The sequence below is a fragment of the Salvelinus sp. IW2-2015 genome, unplaced genomic scaffold (assembly GCF_002910315.2).
Source record: "Salvelinus sp. IW2-2015 unplaced genomic scaffold, ASM291031v2 Un_scaffold16471, whole genome shotgun sequence".
Lineage (NCBI taxonomy): Eukaryota > Metazoa > Chordata > Actinopteri > Salmoniformes > Salmonidae > Salvelinus > Salvelinus sp. IW2-2015.
Window position 1 is genome coordinate 29,494 of NW_019957602.1, and position 14,820 is coordinate 44,313.

At 46.2% G+C, this 14,820-nt stretch overlaps 1 pseudogene; it reads right to left on the reverse strand.

Moving 5' to 3' along the window:
* The window catches only part of LOC112080750 (alpha-1,6-mannosylglycoprotein 6-beta-N-acetylglucosaminyltransferase B-like), a 44,590-nt pseudogene that overhangs the window by 22,747 nt on the left and 7,023 nt on the right, over nt 1–14,820 (reverse strand).

A 14,820-nucleotide genomic window follows, 5' to 3' on the forward strand; every position in this document is an offset into this window, starting at 1 on the left:
GTATCTGATCACTACTGTAGTAGGGTTGGAAGGTTAGACAGGTTGTATATATCTGATCACTACTGTAGTAGGGTTGGAAGGTTAGACAGGTTGTACGTATCTGATCACTACTGTAGTAGGGTTGGAAGGTGTGACATTACTCCTGTGGGTTTCTCTGATCACCATAATGTTACTGTTGATATTCACTTGTCCARGAAGGTCATCATCTTATTGGTATTTTAATGTTAAATTGTTACATGATGTCATGTTTTGTGAAAAGTTTTTGTTGTTTTGGGAAAAATGGAGTGTTACTAAATAGAATTTTGAGTCCTTGAGACAATGGTGGGAGSCTGGGAAGGCCCAAATACGAGTGTTTTGTCAACAAGTATACTGCTCTCTCTCGTATTGAAGTTAAAGAGACTATCAGGGCCCTTGAACAGGACATCAAATCTATTGAATTGAAGCTGCTCACTCAGAACGACCCTGGACTAGTCATGAACTTACAGGACAAGAGACATGAACTGAGGTCGTTTCTGCATGGAAGAGTGAAGGGTGCCTTGATAAGGTCTCGTTTCGCTTCCCTCAAGGACATGGATGCTTTAAAAATAAACTACAGTAGGACAGTGGACATTGCAACGTAAACAGACGGTCTGCCTTCGCCTCCCTGATGGGAAAGTGACCACGGATGACAGTGAGAAGCACCAACATGCCGTGGATTTCTACTCTGCCCTCTATAAGGCGGAGGATTGTGACTCWCTGTGTACTGAACAGTTGTTACACGGTCTTCCTCAATTGGGACCTGAGCAGAGAGTCGTATTGGACTCTGACATTACACTGCAAGAGCTGTCCACAGCAGTTATGCAGCTCTCATCAGGCCGAGCCCCTGGCATCGATGGTTTACCATCTGAGTTCTATAAGCACTTTTGGGGGTTATGAAGTGGTGTGTGAATCTTTTCATGAGGGTTCTCTTCCTGTATCCTGTCAACGTGCTGTGCTTTCATTGTTGCCAAAAAAAGGGGAATTTGGCTCTTCAAAAAAATTGGAGACCTGTTGCATTGCTGTGTGCAGAATATAAAATTGTTTCTAAATGTCTCTCAAACAGGTTGAAAGAYTATCTGGGYRTGTTGSTCCACAAGGACCAGTCRMACTGTGTACCTGACCMRTCTATTGTTGATAACTTGTTTCTAATAASAGATGTTTTAGACATTTGTAAARTGTCTGARGTYAATGTGGGTTTYCTTTCTTTGGYTCAGGYGAAGGCTTTTGACCGTGTGGACCACCAGTACTTCTTCATAACAATGAAAGCTTTTGGGTTTGGGGATTATTTTGTCTTGGATGACTTTACTGTATGCTGGGGCCTCGTGTATGGTGAAGGTGTCAGGCAGGGATGCCCAATTTCAGGACAGTTATATTGTCTGGCAATTGAACCAATGCTTTGTTTTTTAAGAGCAAGGCTTACTGGTTTCTCTGTGCCAGGGGTAATGAAGGGTCCCACGATAGCACTGTCTGCGTATGCAGATGACGTYACAGTATTTATTATAAGGGGTGAGGATGTTAAGGTTCTCTCAAATGCTTTAAAGGTGTATGAGGGGGCCTCCTCAGCTAGAGTCAATTGGGGAAAGAGTGAANTTTTTTAAGAGCAAGGCTTACTGGTTTCTCTGTGCCAGGGGTAATGAAGGGTCCCACGATAGCACTGTCTGCGTATGCAGATGACGTYACAGTATTTATTATAAGGGGTGAGGATGTTAAGGTTCTCTCAAARGCTTTAAAGGTGTATGAGGGGGCCTCCTCAGCTAGAGTCAATTGGGGAAAGAGTGAAGCGCTGTGGGCAGGTCAGCTTCAGATGGGGTCCACTCCACGGTTACCAGGGGGCTTCAGATGGGGTCCGCTCCACGGTTACCAGGGGGGCTTCAGATGGGGTCCGCTCCACGGTTACCAGGGGGCTTCAGATGGGGTCCGCTCCACGGTTACCAGGGGGGATTCAGTGGGGCAGAGATGGGATGAAGACTGGGGTTTTTTCTAGGCTCCGATGTCTTTCAGAAAAATAACTGTGAGGGTGTAGTGGAGAAAGTGTGTGCCAGATTGTCAAGGTGGAAATGGGTGCTACCCCAGCTGTCTTATAGGGGAAGGGTGCTGGTAGCCAATAATCTAGCTGCCTCTACCCTGTGGCGCAGACTAATGATTTTACACCCATGGGGGGGGTCTGATACAAGAGCTTCAGAGGGATTTCCCGGCTTCAAGCAGCCCAGACTGGTTCTAGCTGGGTTGACACAGCCTACACATTGAGAGCGGGCTGTTGGGGCTTAGACAAGCACCTTTTCCTCTTATAGCTAGAGGGGCGTGAATTGTCTGGCTTGACTGGCTTATGAGTCTGTTATGCAGGCTTGGAGAGTTTTTGTTAAGTCCCGTAAGGCCAGGACGCCACAAGGGATGTGGCTTTTTGAAGAGCCCCTTTTTTACAACACTGCCATCCAGTCCCGTGCTCTGGGTTCAGCCAGCCTACGTTCATGCCTGTTAAGTGTGGGGTGAACCAAGCTGGGTCATCTGATGCGGAGCAGGAGCAGATCGCTGGAGGAGCTGGGAGAAAGAGCGGGGATCCGATCATCTCGCCTACTGAGGAAGGTCGTCGCTGAGGTCTGTGATTCCTTGCCAGTACTTCATCGGCAATATGTGACTGACACTTCCAATTCTGATCGGTGGACGGAGGGTCTGGATGATGTGTTCCCTGTGCTGAATGTTAGTGCTGCGGCGGGGGCATTCGAGGAGGACGTGGGGATGCTGCTTTCCTTGGATACCCCGGTGCTGGAGGAGTTCAAGGAGGTGGGAAAGAAAATCTGTGTAAAAGTGTCCCATGCTTCTTCCCTGGAAGGGGTAAAAACTACGAGGTGGGCGGGTGTGTTTGTTCCAGGTGCCTCTCTCTCCCTCTCTCACTCTCTCCCTCTCTGCCCCTCTCCCTCTCCCCTCTCCCTCTCCCTCTCCCTCTCCTCTCCCTCTACCTTCTTCTGTTCCCTCCAGCGTTGGCGCAGCTTGGCGTGGAGGCGCTGGGCGGCCGTGCCCACTGTGATGCCAGCCTCCTCATGCGACGCTTCATGAAGCTCAGTGACTCTTTCCCGTGCCAACCAGGTCCAGCAGCGATGACAGGTCTGTACGGAACGCAGCCTATAGGGAGGGGGAGGGAGAGAGAGATGGAGAGAGAAAGAGAGAGATCTAAAATCCAAAACAATAAAAGCCTATAACTTTACAGAGATGCCGAGAGAGTGTAAGTAGTGAGAAAGACACAAGAAGAGGGTGTGAGACGGAGAGAGTGTGGAGGAAGGATGAGAAGAGAGGAGGTCAACTGGAGCAAGCCTACAGATATACTGAACATGGCATTACATGATAGCTACCCACACAGGCTCCTCTCCCACATTCCCTCTGCAATAGGAACACAGTAGTTCAGAGGAGTGGCAGCCTGTGTTCTCTGGGGAGATAGTTACAGCAAGCTAAGTCTCTAGAGGACCTGTGCTAGTTAAACATTGCTATATCTGTGTAATCTAAAAGTCTCTCTCTCTCTGTCTATCACACGACGCAGACAGACAGACAGACAGACAGACAGACAGACAGACAGACAGACAGACACGACAGACAGACAGACAGACAGACAGACAGACAGACAGACAGACAGACAAGACAGACAGACAGAACAGACAGACAGACAGACACACACACACACACACACACACACACCAGAGAGAGAGACCCACACACACACACACACACAGACACACACACACACACACACACACACACACACACCACACACACACACACACACACACACACACACACACCACACACACAACACAGACAACACACAGACAGACACACACACACACACATACACACACACAACACACACCAGACAGACAACACACACACACAGAGAGAGACACACACACACACACACACACACACCACACACACCACACACACACACACACACACACACACACACACACACACCACACACACACACACACCACCACACACACACACACACACACACACCACACACCTATATTACTCACTCAAAGACCCTGCTATAAATGGCTAGATTATCTGGCTAACAGAATCACAGCTGTAATTAGGAATGTTGCCAAACACTAATAAGCTATTCAATACTAAAGTACAGCAGACAATTCACACAAATACATCCAGCATTCACACTCACACACACAGATCACACACACAAAGACACACACACACACACACACCTTGTGTTCAGGGATCTCTCTGTGTGTAGGTATCTCTGAACCTGGTTAATAGCTGTGCAGGGACTGTATTGACTCAGCCTTGACACTGTTCTGCAAATAGTATCAGGCACTGAGCTGCATGTTTGAGTGTAAAGAGTTCATTTGTGCTGCGTGTGGAGATTGCTATACAGCAGTACAATGAGAGAGGGAGGAGAGGGAGGAGAGGGAAGAGGGGAGGAGAAAGAGGAGAGGGAAGAGAGGGAGAGAGGGAAGAAAGGGAGCAGAGGGAGGAGAGGGAGCAGAGGGACAAGAGGGAGAGGGAGGAGAGGGAAGAGAGGAGGAGAGGGAGGAGAGGGAGGAGGGAGCAGAGGGACGAGAGGGAGGAAGAGGGAGGAGAGGGAAGAGAGGGAGCAGAGGGACAAGAGGGAGGAGAGGGAGGAAGGGAAGAGAGGGAGGAGAGGAAGAGGGGAAGGAGGGAGCAGAGGGAGGAGAGGGAGGGAGAGGGGAGGAGGGAAGAGAGGGAGGAGAGGGACAAGAGGGAGGAGAGGGAAGAGAGGGAGGAGAGGGAAGAGAGGGAGCAGAGGACAAGAGGGAGGAGAGGGAGGAGAGGGAAGAGAGGGAGCAGAGGGAGGAGAGGGAGGAGAGGGAGGAAGAGGGAGCAGAGGGACAGAGGGAGGAGAGGGAGCAGAGAGAGCAGAGGGAAGAGAGGGAGCAGAGGGCAAGAGGGAGGAGAGGGAGCAGAGGGAGCAGAGAGAGCAGAGGGCAAGAGGGAGGCGAGGGAGCAGAGAGAGCAGAGGGAGGAGAGGGAGCAGAGGGACAAGAGGGAGAGAGGGAGGAGAGGGAGCAGAGAGAGCAGAGGAGGAGAGGGAGGAGAGGGAGCAGAGGGACAAAAGGGAGGAGAGGGAGGAGAGGATGAACACAGTAAAACAATTAGCAGAGAAGGCGGGCGTGCGTTCATATGAATGTGTTTTCATATCTACCATTCAAGCTTATACAGTCTGAGTATGAAGATTCATTTGTCTATTGGCTGTGCTCTTTTGAGTGTGAATTAGTGCGTGTAAGTGCTTAAACATGTACGCTTTAGCCACGCGTCTCTTAGCAGGGCTCGTGCGTATACGGGCATCTGCTTTTGCGAGTGTATGCGTCTTCCTTTGCGTGCGTGAGTGTGTGTGTCCCTCTTCCCAGTCTCTTGATGGTGGTTGTTCGGTGTCTGTGTGTGTATGGATGGTAGGAAGGGTTCTGTGTGTGTGTCTCACCTGTCTCTTGGTGGTGGCGGTCTGGCGTGTGTGTGTTTGGACGGTGGGCGGGCTGCTGTGGTTCCTCCAGGCCAGAGGGGGGCAGAACCACTCCACCTCGCTCAGGTAGATGAGGAAGGAGCAGTCGGAGCCGTCCACCCCGTAGAAGGCATAGCACGGGTCTGACGTCCAGCGGGCACGCATCCACTGGTGATACACGGGTCAACGTTTAATGGTCAGGTGACTTTGGCTTTGTTAAACACAAATCAACGAATAAAAGAATTGCCACAGGTCATATAATAAACGATAGGGAGTTTTCTACTGCTTCATCATATATTAGATGTACCTAAGTTCCTATGTACAGTTGGATGGAATTACGGGTTATAAGTAATGTTKCCTKWAAWWWTTTCACTGAGCTAATTTCAGGTTTGCTGAGCGCAAACTTGAATGTTGTGAAAGTTCTGTGCAACTTCCAGCGCTCGTTTACTGTGAACACTGAGGCTGTACCCGCTTTAAGTTACAGTCATAACAGTGGCTAAGTAGGCTACTGTAGCTATTTGATCGTAATGAAGGCCTACCAGAGTGGCCTACCATCAAAAGCAATGGAGAAAATGCATCCCATCACATTTTAACATGGAAATAGCTGTTCTATCATTCAGCCTACAGTAGCTGCCAATGTGCGGTGTTCAAGGTATGCCTGCATTCCATGAGACTTTTGYAAAAAYAACATGCAGGACTTCACATTAACCTGTTTATCCACTTGTCCCTCAGACAAGGAGGTGACTGAACATGTTGTTGGATACACGAAACCTCTTTACAAAATYAAATGCATTATTATTCCCATACCATTATTACAGAGAATCAGACAAATTATGCTAACCTCTGCCTATTGGCTACTTAGCTTATTCAAGTCTGTCTCAAAATACAGAACTGCCCCTTTAAGACAAAGAAAATACAGTTTCCTTGACTCACTTTTCAAAGATGTCTAGAAATGCACATGTTTTGTCCTCTTATAGGAAGCAATCACTCCCCCATTGCGGACACAAATGATCTATAACTGGGCTAATAACTCACTAACTYGKAAAGGATWTGAACAAATGTGCACACGTGGCTACATGCAGCTCTCTCTTTAATCTCAAAACATGCTCATGCTGTAAACATAGTCCGCTCATGCTGTAAACATAGTCCAGTTTAAAGTGATCGGCACAGATCCATATATGGCAATGGTCTATTTGCATATAGGCCTACTCCAGCTCTGATTGGTTATGCCTCACAAGTCTGTGTAGAGTASGGGCTGAGTCAAGCGTGTCAATYCAATAGAATCCTACTCCGATGCGTTSTACCTACAACAAAATGTCTTTGTTTTGTTTCGGAATGTTGCATTGAAAGTGGCTAATATTGCTTTGATTCGACCACAATTCCCACAATAAAGGGAAACGTTGAWAGTYTTAACTAAGGGGGAAAACTCTAGAAAGTTGAGTGAAGTTCAATCTCGTGCTTCTGTGCGCGGGCGWATATTTATTCTGCACGGCAGTCCCGGGGAGCTTAGAGGGAACATTGGTTATAAGATATCAGGAGAATCTCTTATAGCCTAGCTAGACAGACAGAGAGAAACTCACATCCACTTTTCCAGGGCAGTCTGGGTAGCGGGGATCTCTGGGTACCTCACACTGGCCTGATGAGCCGTCTCTCACTGCTGAAGAGAAGAGACACACACATCATAGTTACACACTGTGGAGATATAGAACACACACATCATAGTTACACACTGTGGGAGATATAGAACACACACATCATAGTTACACACTGTGGAGATATAGAAACACACAACATCATAGTTACACACTGTGGAGATATAGAACACACACATCATAGTTACACACTGTGGAGATATAGAACACACACCAATCATAGTTACACACTGTGGAGATATAGAACACACACATCATAGTTACACACTGTGGAGATATAGAACACACACATCATAGTTACACACTGTGGAGGTATAGAACACACACATCATAGTTACACACTGTGAAGACACAGAAAACACATCATAGATACACACTATGGAGACACAGAAAACACATCATAGTCATACAGACTCTTTAAGCCTTACAGTGGTTCTTCCTGTAAAAGTACTGCAGCACAGCTTGCAAGGTGMCACGTGATTTAAGTGRCAGCCGTTGTTGCCAGAACGACGCAATTTACCACAATCTACCACAAACGGTCGCGGCATAAGCTCAACACTTCTAAAGGAAGAACCACCGCATATCCACGCCTACATCACCTTGAATAGCAACAGGATACTTATTCCGTGAAGAGAATAGACATCCTTAAAAAAGACATTTAACAACATTTTCAGCAAACCATATGTACCATCYGTTCCCATGCAACACCCGGCCTGCTTTGGTGCACACTGTTCACCGCGGGGTACAGAAATACAACSCCTCGTCACTGCTGCCACCCCTCCCGGGCCAACGGTACAATGTGTATCCGCTCACTCACACTGCACTCACTGCATTAACTGGTCCATTGAGTTGGCTAACTGCCTCCCTGCAGCTGGGGGCCTACAGCCAGGAAGAGAGACTGGAGTTGAAACTCCAAGTTCCAGCACTATGGATGGGAGAAGACGGGAAGTTAAATTGATGAGGTTTCAGTCTTGGACTCAGTCTCTCTCTCTCTCTCCGTCGCTCTCTCTCCTTCCTATCTCCCGCTTCCTCTCCCTCCCTCACTCCCACTCTCTCGATCTCCCCCTACCTCTTTTTCCCCAGATCTCTCTCGCTCTCTCTATATAGTCCTCTCTCTGGAACAAAACATTCTCTGACAGCTTCCATGTGTCTAATGAAAGCTTTGTCTCTGTCTATCTCAGTCACTCCATCCCTCAAGCTTCTCTCCTCTCAAACATGCCACACATATTTCCCAGCGACACAAAAGATTTCAACGCCTTCCTTTTGATTCCAATAGTAATAAGCGTCGCCATATTAAATGTGCAGCAGACTAATTAGATAAAAACTCGAGGCCCCGCGAGACTCGAGGCCCCCGCGGAAACTAAAAAAGCGGTGGCTGGGAGGGAGGTGCGAATTCCAACTTCCGAGCACGTCGTCTCGTGTGCGTCTCTCTCTCTCTCTCTCTCTCTCGCTCGGCCATGAGATGAATCACCGATGCGCTCGAGTCGAAACGCACAATAAAGTCCACCGAGTGTGGTTTGTCTTCATCTGTGATTAATAAAAGCGGTTGTGGTTCTGCCTTCACGTCTTCACCGTGAAAACAAAGGGAGATAAGACTAATTACCTCTGGTAACGACTTTGCTGCTGGTTGAGGAGAGGGAGAAGGAGGGAAGAAGAGTTGATTAAGGACTGTCGATTGAGTTCCCTTGATAAAGGCCCGCGCGCGCGTGTGTGTTTTCCTGTGTGTGTGGTTCCAACGCAATCGGCATCGTCTGTGCCGGTAGCAGAATRATTTCTGATTTGATTAAAAAAGGAGGAGATGGGCAGAAGAAGTCAACAGCGGTGGAGGGAAASCAATAAAATGYYGACGGGAATGAAGAACGACTCCACGTCTGGCTGCACTGTGGATTTGTTTTATTCAACTAGATCTTACTTTTATTTCCCACACATCAATTCATTTCATACGCCAATCACTTGTCGTGTGGCACTTTGACACGGCCGCTGTACTTTAGATCTGCGGTGTGAAAAGTCTGACGGGTGTTGCCGTTCGAAAAGGTTGGAATTGGTGTTCTGACTACCCGTCGAGGATTACAACGGTTCGTGTTTTCATAGAGTGGGAAGAACCAAACCCACCAAAGCCAAGCCGAGATGCACAGAGCTGGCCTAGTTAGCCGTCCACCATAGTTGCTGGAACCGCGCAATGTTGATAGAAAGTCAGGTTCGGGCCACCCCAATGATGTGAATAAGACATGGGCAGTTCCATATGTATTGCACAGCAATAACCCACTCTGTAATGTTAGTGTTATAATATTGTACCTCTGCCGGCGGCCATGCTGTTCTGGAGGATCTGTTCCACTCTGACCGCCATGTTGGACACGTTCTGAGCTATAGCCTGGATCCTCTCTACCAGGCCTGCTGGCTGGAACCTGCACACACACAACCCAAAAAAGACACAATCATACAACGTGAGAAACATGCTTTGGGCTGCTCTCTGATCCCATACTGTGTAGAGACAGACAGAGAACAGCATCAGTGTCACCTCAAACAACCTGAGGGTACAACTCTGCACCGTACCATCTGACTGGATGACTTAACGATGCTAATAAAAGTTGAGCAGAATAAAGAGCGTGTATCTCTCTCTCTCTCTCTCTCTCTCTCTCTCTCTCTCTCTCTCTCTCTCTCTCTCTCAGATGTAAGACAGTGTTAACAGGCTGCGAAGAGGCTAATTGTGAGGCACTTGGTTGGAGCGTGAAATAGAAAAAGCCCCACACCGCCTGCTGTAACAGCCAATACAATTTCCTCTGCAGGATAAGACCCTTGCACATTTAACACCAGTCCCCAGTTCAGATGAGACAGTAAAGGGAGAAGGGAGGGGCGGTTTGGGAAGGAGTTTTAGTGTACAGAGGTGCGCAATACCCACTAACTGTTTTGCCCAGTCAGCAGGCAGCATTAACCCCCACTAACAGATAATGATCAGAGAGAGGATCAGGGAGACTGAGTGTGTGTGCTTTCTAAAAATGAGGTAGAGGATAGATTGCTGAGCTGCCTAATTGACTAACTGTCTGTCCACAGTGATGGGGAGTTAGGTACAGAAGAGAAACGGTCTCAGAGGAGGAAAATAAACTCATTCTAGACTAGTGTTCTCAGATTGTGGCTGGTTTAAAGTACAAGCTGTAGACAGCTGTAAAGGATACAAAAAGCAGAGACCTAATTTAGCGAATAATAGTACTGATATGACTTCATTGTGCTTATCCTTGATAGTTTTTATACGTACGTATTGACGTTTCAATGTGGTGACTTCATATATTTAAWWRAAMWATTTATTTTATTTAACCTTTATTTAACTAGGCAAGTTAAGAACAAATTCTTATTTACAATGACGGCCTACACCAGCCAAACCACGACCAGTKAATAGTTTGGACACACCTCCTCATTCCAGGGTTTTTCTTTATTTTTACTATTTTCTACATTGTAGAATAATAGTGAAGACATCAACTATGAAATAACACATATGGAATCATGTAGTAACCAAAAAAGTGTTAAACAAATCCACATTTTCTACCTAAAGGGGTCCTAAAATTCCAAATCAAATAGCTAAATGATCCATAGTATGACCATCTAAAACAATTCCATATGTCAGCTTAGCACCCCCCCTCCTCCAACCATTTTTTGTTRGGGCAACTCAAGTSTGAKATTTCAAAGAGGAAATTACAAACTTTAGAAGCCTTTTAAAACTCAAACACACTACACGTTTGCATTTCCTGCTTAGCAGGAAACTTCCCAGTGACTAAAGAGTGATCAAATGAAGATCCTACATCTGCATACTGACTCTGTTCAACACAAGTACAGCCAAGAGCTCTAAGCAAGGGCTTAGTAGACCCGAATCAGTTAGGTGGAATAATCTACATTCAGAAAGAAATAGAGGGCATAGAACAGCCACGATTCGTTATCTATGGGCAAAAGACAATTGCTGGAGCTTAGTGGCCCACCTTAGTGGCTGAACAGCTGTCTTTGTCTTGGACTAGAATAAATGGAATTCCTGAGGATGTGTCTAATAATTAAATCCAGAAGCCCAGTTAGATTGGTGTCCAACAGCAGAACCGATGATTTGGAATCKCTTTGTCTTGGAGAGTGGTTGTGGAGGGAGGGGAGTTGTTGGACAGTCTCATTGAGGGGGTTAGATGGTTTACCTGAGGTGGTTAAAGCCAGCTAGGCTGGGCACAGGACCAAAGCACAGAGCACAGCCCTCTGACGGAGCACACGAGGATTAATGGCGGTGCACAAAGGACACAGAGAGGAACACATGCACGCTCACTCACACATTTAGAGTCAGCGACTGCCGCGGAGGGGACAAGCCACGTCGCTCTCTCTGCTCCAGTGGACTGTGATTCCTATTACATCGCTCATCTCTACTTTTAATCTCCCTCTCCCTCTCCCTCTCCCTCACCCTCTCCCTCTCCCTCTCCCTCTCCCTCTCCCTCTCCCTCTCCCTCTCCCTCTCCCTCTCCCTCTCCCTCTCCCTCTCCCTCTCCCTCTCCCTCTTCTCTTTTCTCCACTATTACTTAATCATTAGCTGTTGGATTCCCCTCTCTCTTTCTCTCTCTCTCTTTCTCTCTCTTTTTCTCTCTCTCTCCCTCTAAGTTCGCTCCGTCAAGTTAGTCCTTTTCCGGGAACACACAAGAAACAAACCAAACAAACCCAAACAGGAAACGGAATTGAATGATTGAATCACCAAAACCTATTTCCTCACCCTACTCCCTCATGTTGCTCTCTCTTTTTCTCCCTCTCTCCTCTAGCTAGTCCTTTTCATAGTAAAGGTGGCCTCTGCCTCTGTTATTCTGAAGAGCGTGCCATCCCAGTACATCAAATATGTATCTTTCATCATGATTATCCTTTAATGTGTCTCTGTAACAATTATTCGTTTCCCTCTTCATAAGGCATGTGCCGAGGATGATGGGACATTGCTTGATTGCGTGACGTCACGTAACACAGGAGAACTCTCTCTGGTTCTTTCTCTCTCCCTCCGTCTTTTGCCCCACCACAGCATTGCTGGTCTCTCTCTCTCTCTCTTTCCCCCTTTCCTATCTCTGCTCTCTGCCCACTCCACTATCCTCCTCTCAGTCTCCATATCAATCTTTTTCTTCTCTTTCAGTCTCTTTTTCTCCCTTCCCCTCTCGCTTTCTTTCTCTCCCTTTCTTACTCATGTCTGTTAGCACAGTCCCATAGTGACAGATACATAGGGTGGTGTAGGTCATGTGTTTTCGAGGGCACATCACCAAGTCACAGAGGTCTAAGCCTTATGGACCATAGGGACACCTTGCCTGGGGACAAACTCTCCCTGGGGGCCACTCAGGGGTTCTGGTCCAATGACATATTACAAAGCAGAGTAACTGTACTCACACTACCTCTAGTAATTAAATATGCATTGACTGTACAGTAGATGGAAATACATAATTGATTYACTGACTGATTCATTAGGCCATTTACAAATAAATATGATGTTATACTGTATATAAGAAATAACACATATGGAATCATGTAGTAACCAAAAACGTGTTTAACAAATCAAAATATATTTTAGATTCTTCAATGTGTTATTTCGTAGTTTTGATGTCTTCACTATTATTCTACAATGTAGAAAATAGTAAAAATAAAGAAAAACCCTGGAATGAGGTGTGTACAAACTTTTGACTGGTACTGTATATAGATATTTATTTGTTTTTACACATATTTAACTTCTTTTTGGGGGTAGGCACAAAACGACCTTCATATTTTCATTCGTTTTTTAAAACGGTTACCTTCAGAAGAGTCCTGTGACACTTTAGGGTTCGTAGAGCAAAATGGAGAACACCATCGTGTTGGTGAGAATCTCCCCTTTCCCYTTAGTTTGTAGCCCAAACGGTTCGGAAGCTACCAAACAGAAGTCGGCACATCGATGGTACCAACTTTAGACGGGTCTCTAGACACTTGTGGGGTTCAAAGGTTAAACCGTTTGTTAAACCGTGGATGAATCCGTTCGGACACTACAGARGTTTACGTGAGAAGATTTTGGGGATGTCTCATGGTCTGYCTAACACCGCTKTAGCTCTGTCTCCTTTCACCGCAGTTGAGGAAGTGCGACACGGGCGGATGCGGTGGATTGAGACACATCCAATGCAAAAAAACAGATATCTTTAGCTTAAARTGACAGATTCTGATGGGGATTTTTTTTGTTATGTAACTTAGATTGATGCACTGGTGTGTCCATCAACTSTAGGTGGTTAATTATAATCCACATAACAAATTACATTTGTTGTTGCTGCAGGAACATTTTCCTGTTGTAGCAAACTGGCTCAAATTAGTAGGTAGAGTGAAACAGTCTTCACGCAAGAGTGGAACATTACCAGATATTGATTCCAGTTCACATCTGCGCCAGACAATATATATCGCACCTTCCGCTCCCATTTTCACATGCAGGGCTGAACTGAAGTGTTCGTCTGGCATTATTTAACGAGGCCTGATTCTGTTGGRTATAGAAATGAGGGATTCTAGTGCCGGAGTCTGATCGAGCGGTAACCACGTGCACGTATGCCCCGCGGCAACAGGGTTGGAGCTTTGGTTCAGCCCATTGTATGTTCCATTCCTACCCTTGGCCTTCCTAGAGTAGCTGTCATTCCTCTTTCATTGTCTGTCCTGTCACTGTCCTATTGAAAAACGAACACAAGTATGAAAGCATGTTTCGAATGTCCTTAAAAAAAAAATAGATTGATTCTATGCATGTATCTCTCGTCTGTGTATCTTTCTGTATCTTCCACACAGTTTAACCCTTAGAAGTCGGATGTGAAATGCAGTAAAAGGGATTGAATGGAGAGCACAGACAGTCAAACTGGATATTGGCGGAACAGAGGGACTGAAAGTGGATCTGTGCATGGAAGAAGGTAGCGACAAGGTCAGACAACCCTGACCTTGTAAAGCTGCTGAGAGCAGACAAGACTACCTGGCAGCCAAAAGAGGAGAGAAAGAGAAGGGTATGAAGAGAATAACAAAAGAGAAGAGAAAGAGAAGGGTATGAAGAGAATAACAAGAGAGGAGAGAAAGAGAAGAGGTATGAACAGAATAACAAAAGAGGAGAGAAAGAGAAGGGTATGAAGAGAATAACAAGAGAGGAGAGAAAGAGAAGAGGTATGAAGAGAATAACAAGAGAGGAGAGAAAGAGAAGAGGTATGAAGAGAATAACGAGGAGAGAAAGAGAAGAGGTATGAAGAGATAACAAGAGAGGAGAGAAAGAGAAGAGGTTGAAGAGAATAACAAGAGAGGAGAGAAAGAGAAAGAGTATGAAGAGAATAACAAGAGAGGAGAGAAAGAGAAGGTATGAAGAGAATAACAAGAGAGGAGAGAAAGAGAAGGGTATGAAGAGAATAACAAGAGAGGAGAGAAAGAGAAGGGGTATGAAAGAATAACAAGAGAGGAGAGAAAGAGAAGAGGTATGAAGAGAATAACAAGAGAGGAGAGAAAGAGAAGAGGTATGAAGAGAATAACAAGAGAGGAGAGAAAGAGAAGAGGTATGAAGAGAATAACAAGAGAGAGAGAGAGAAGAGAAGAGGTATGAAGAGAATAACAAGAGAGGAGAGAAAGAGAAGGGTATGAAGAGAATAACAAAGGGAAGAGATAGAGAAGAAGTATGAAGAGAATAACAAGAGAGGAGAGAAGAGAAGAGGTATGAAC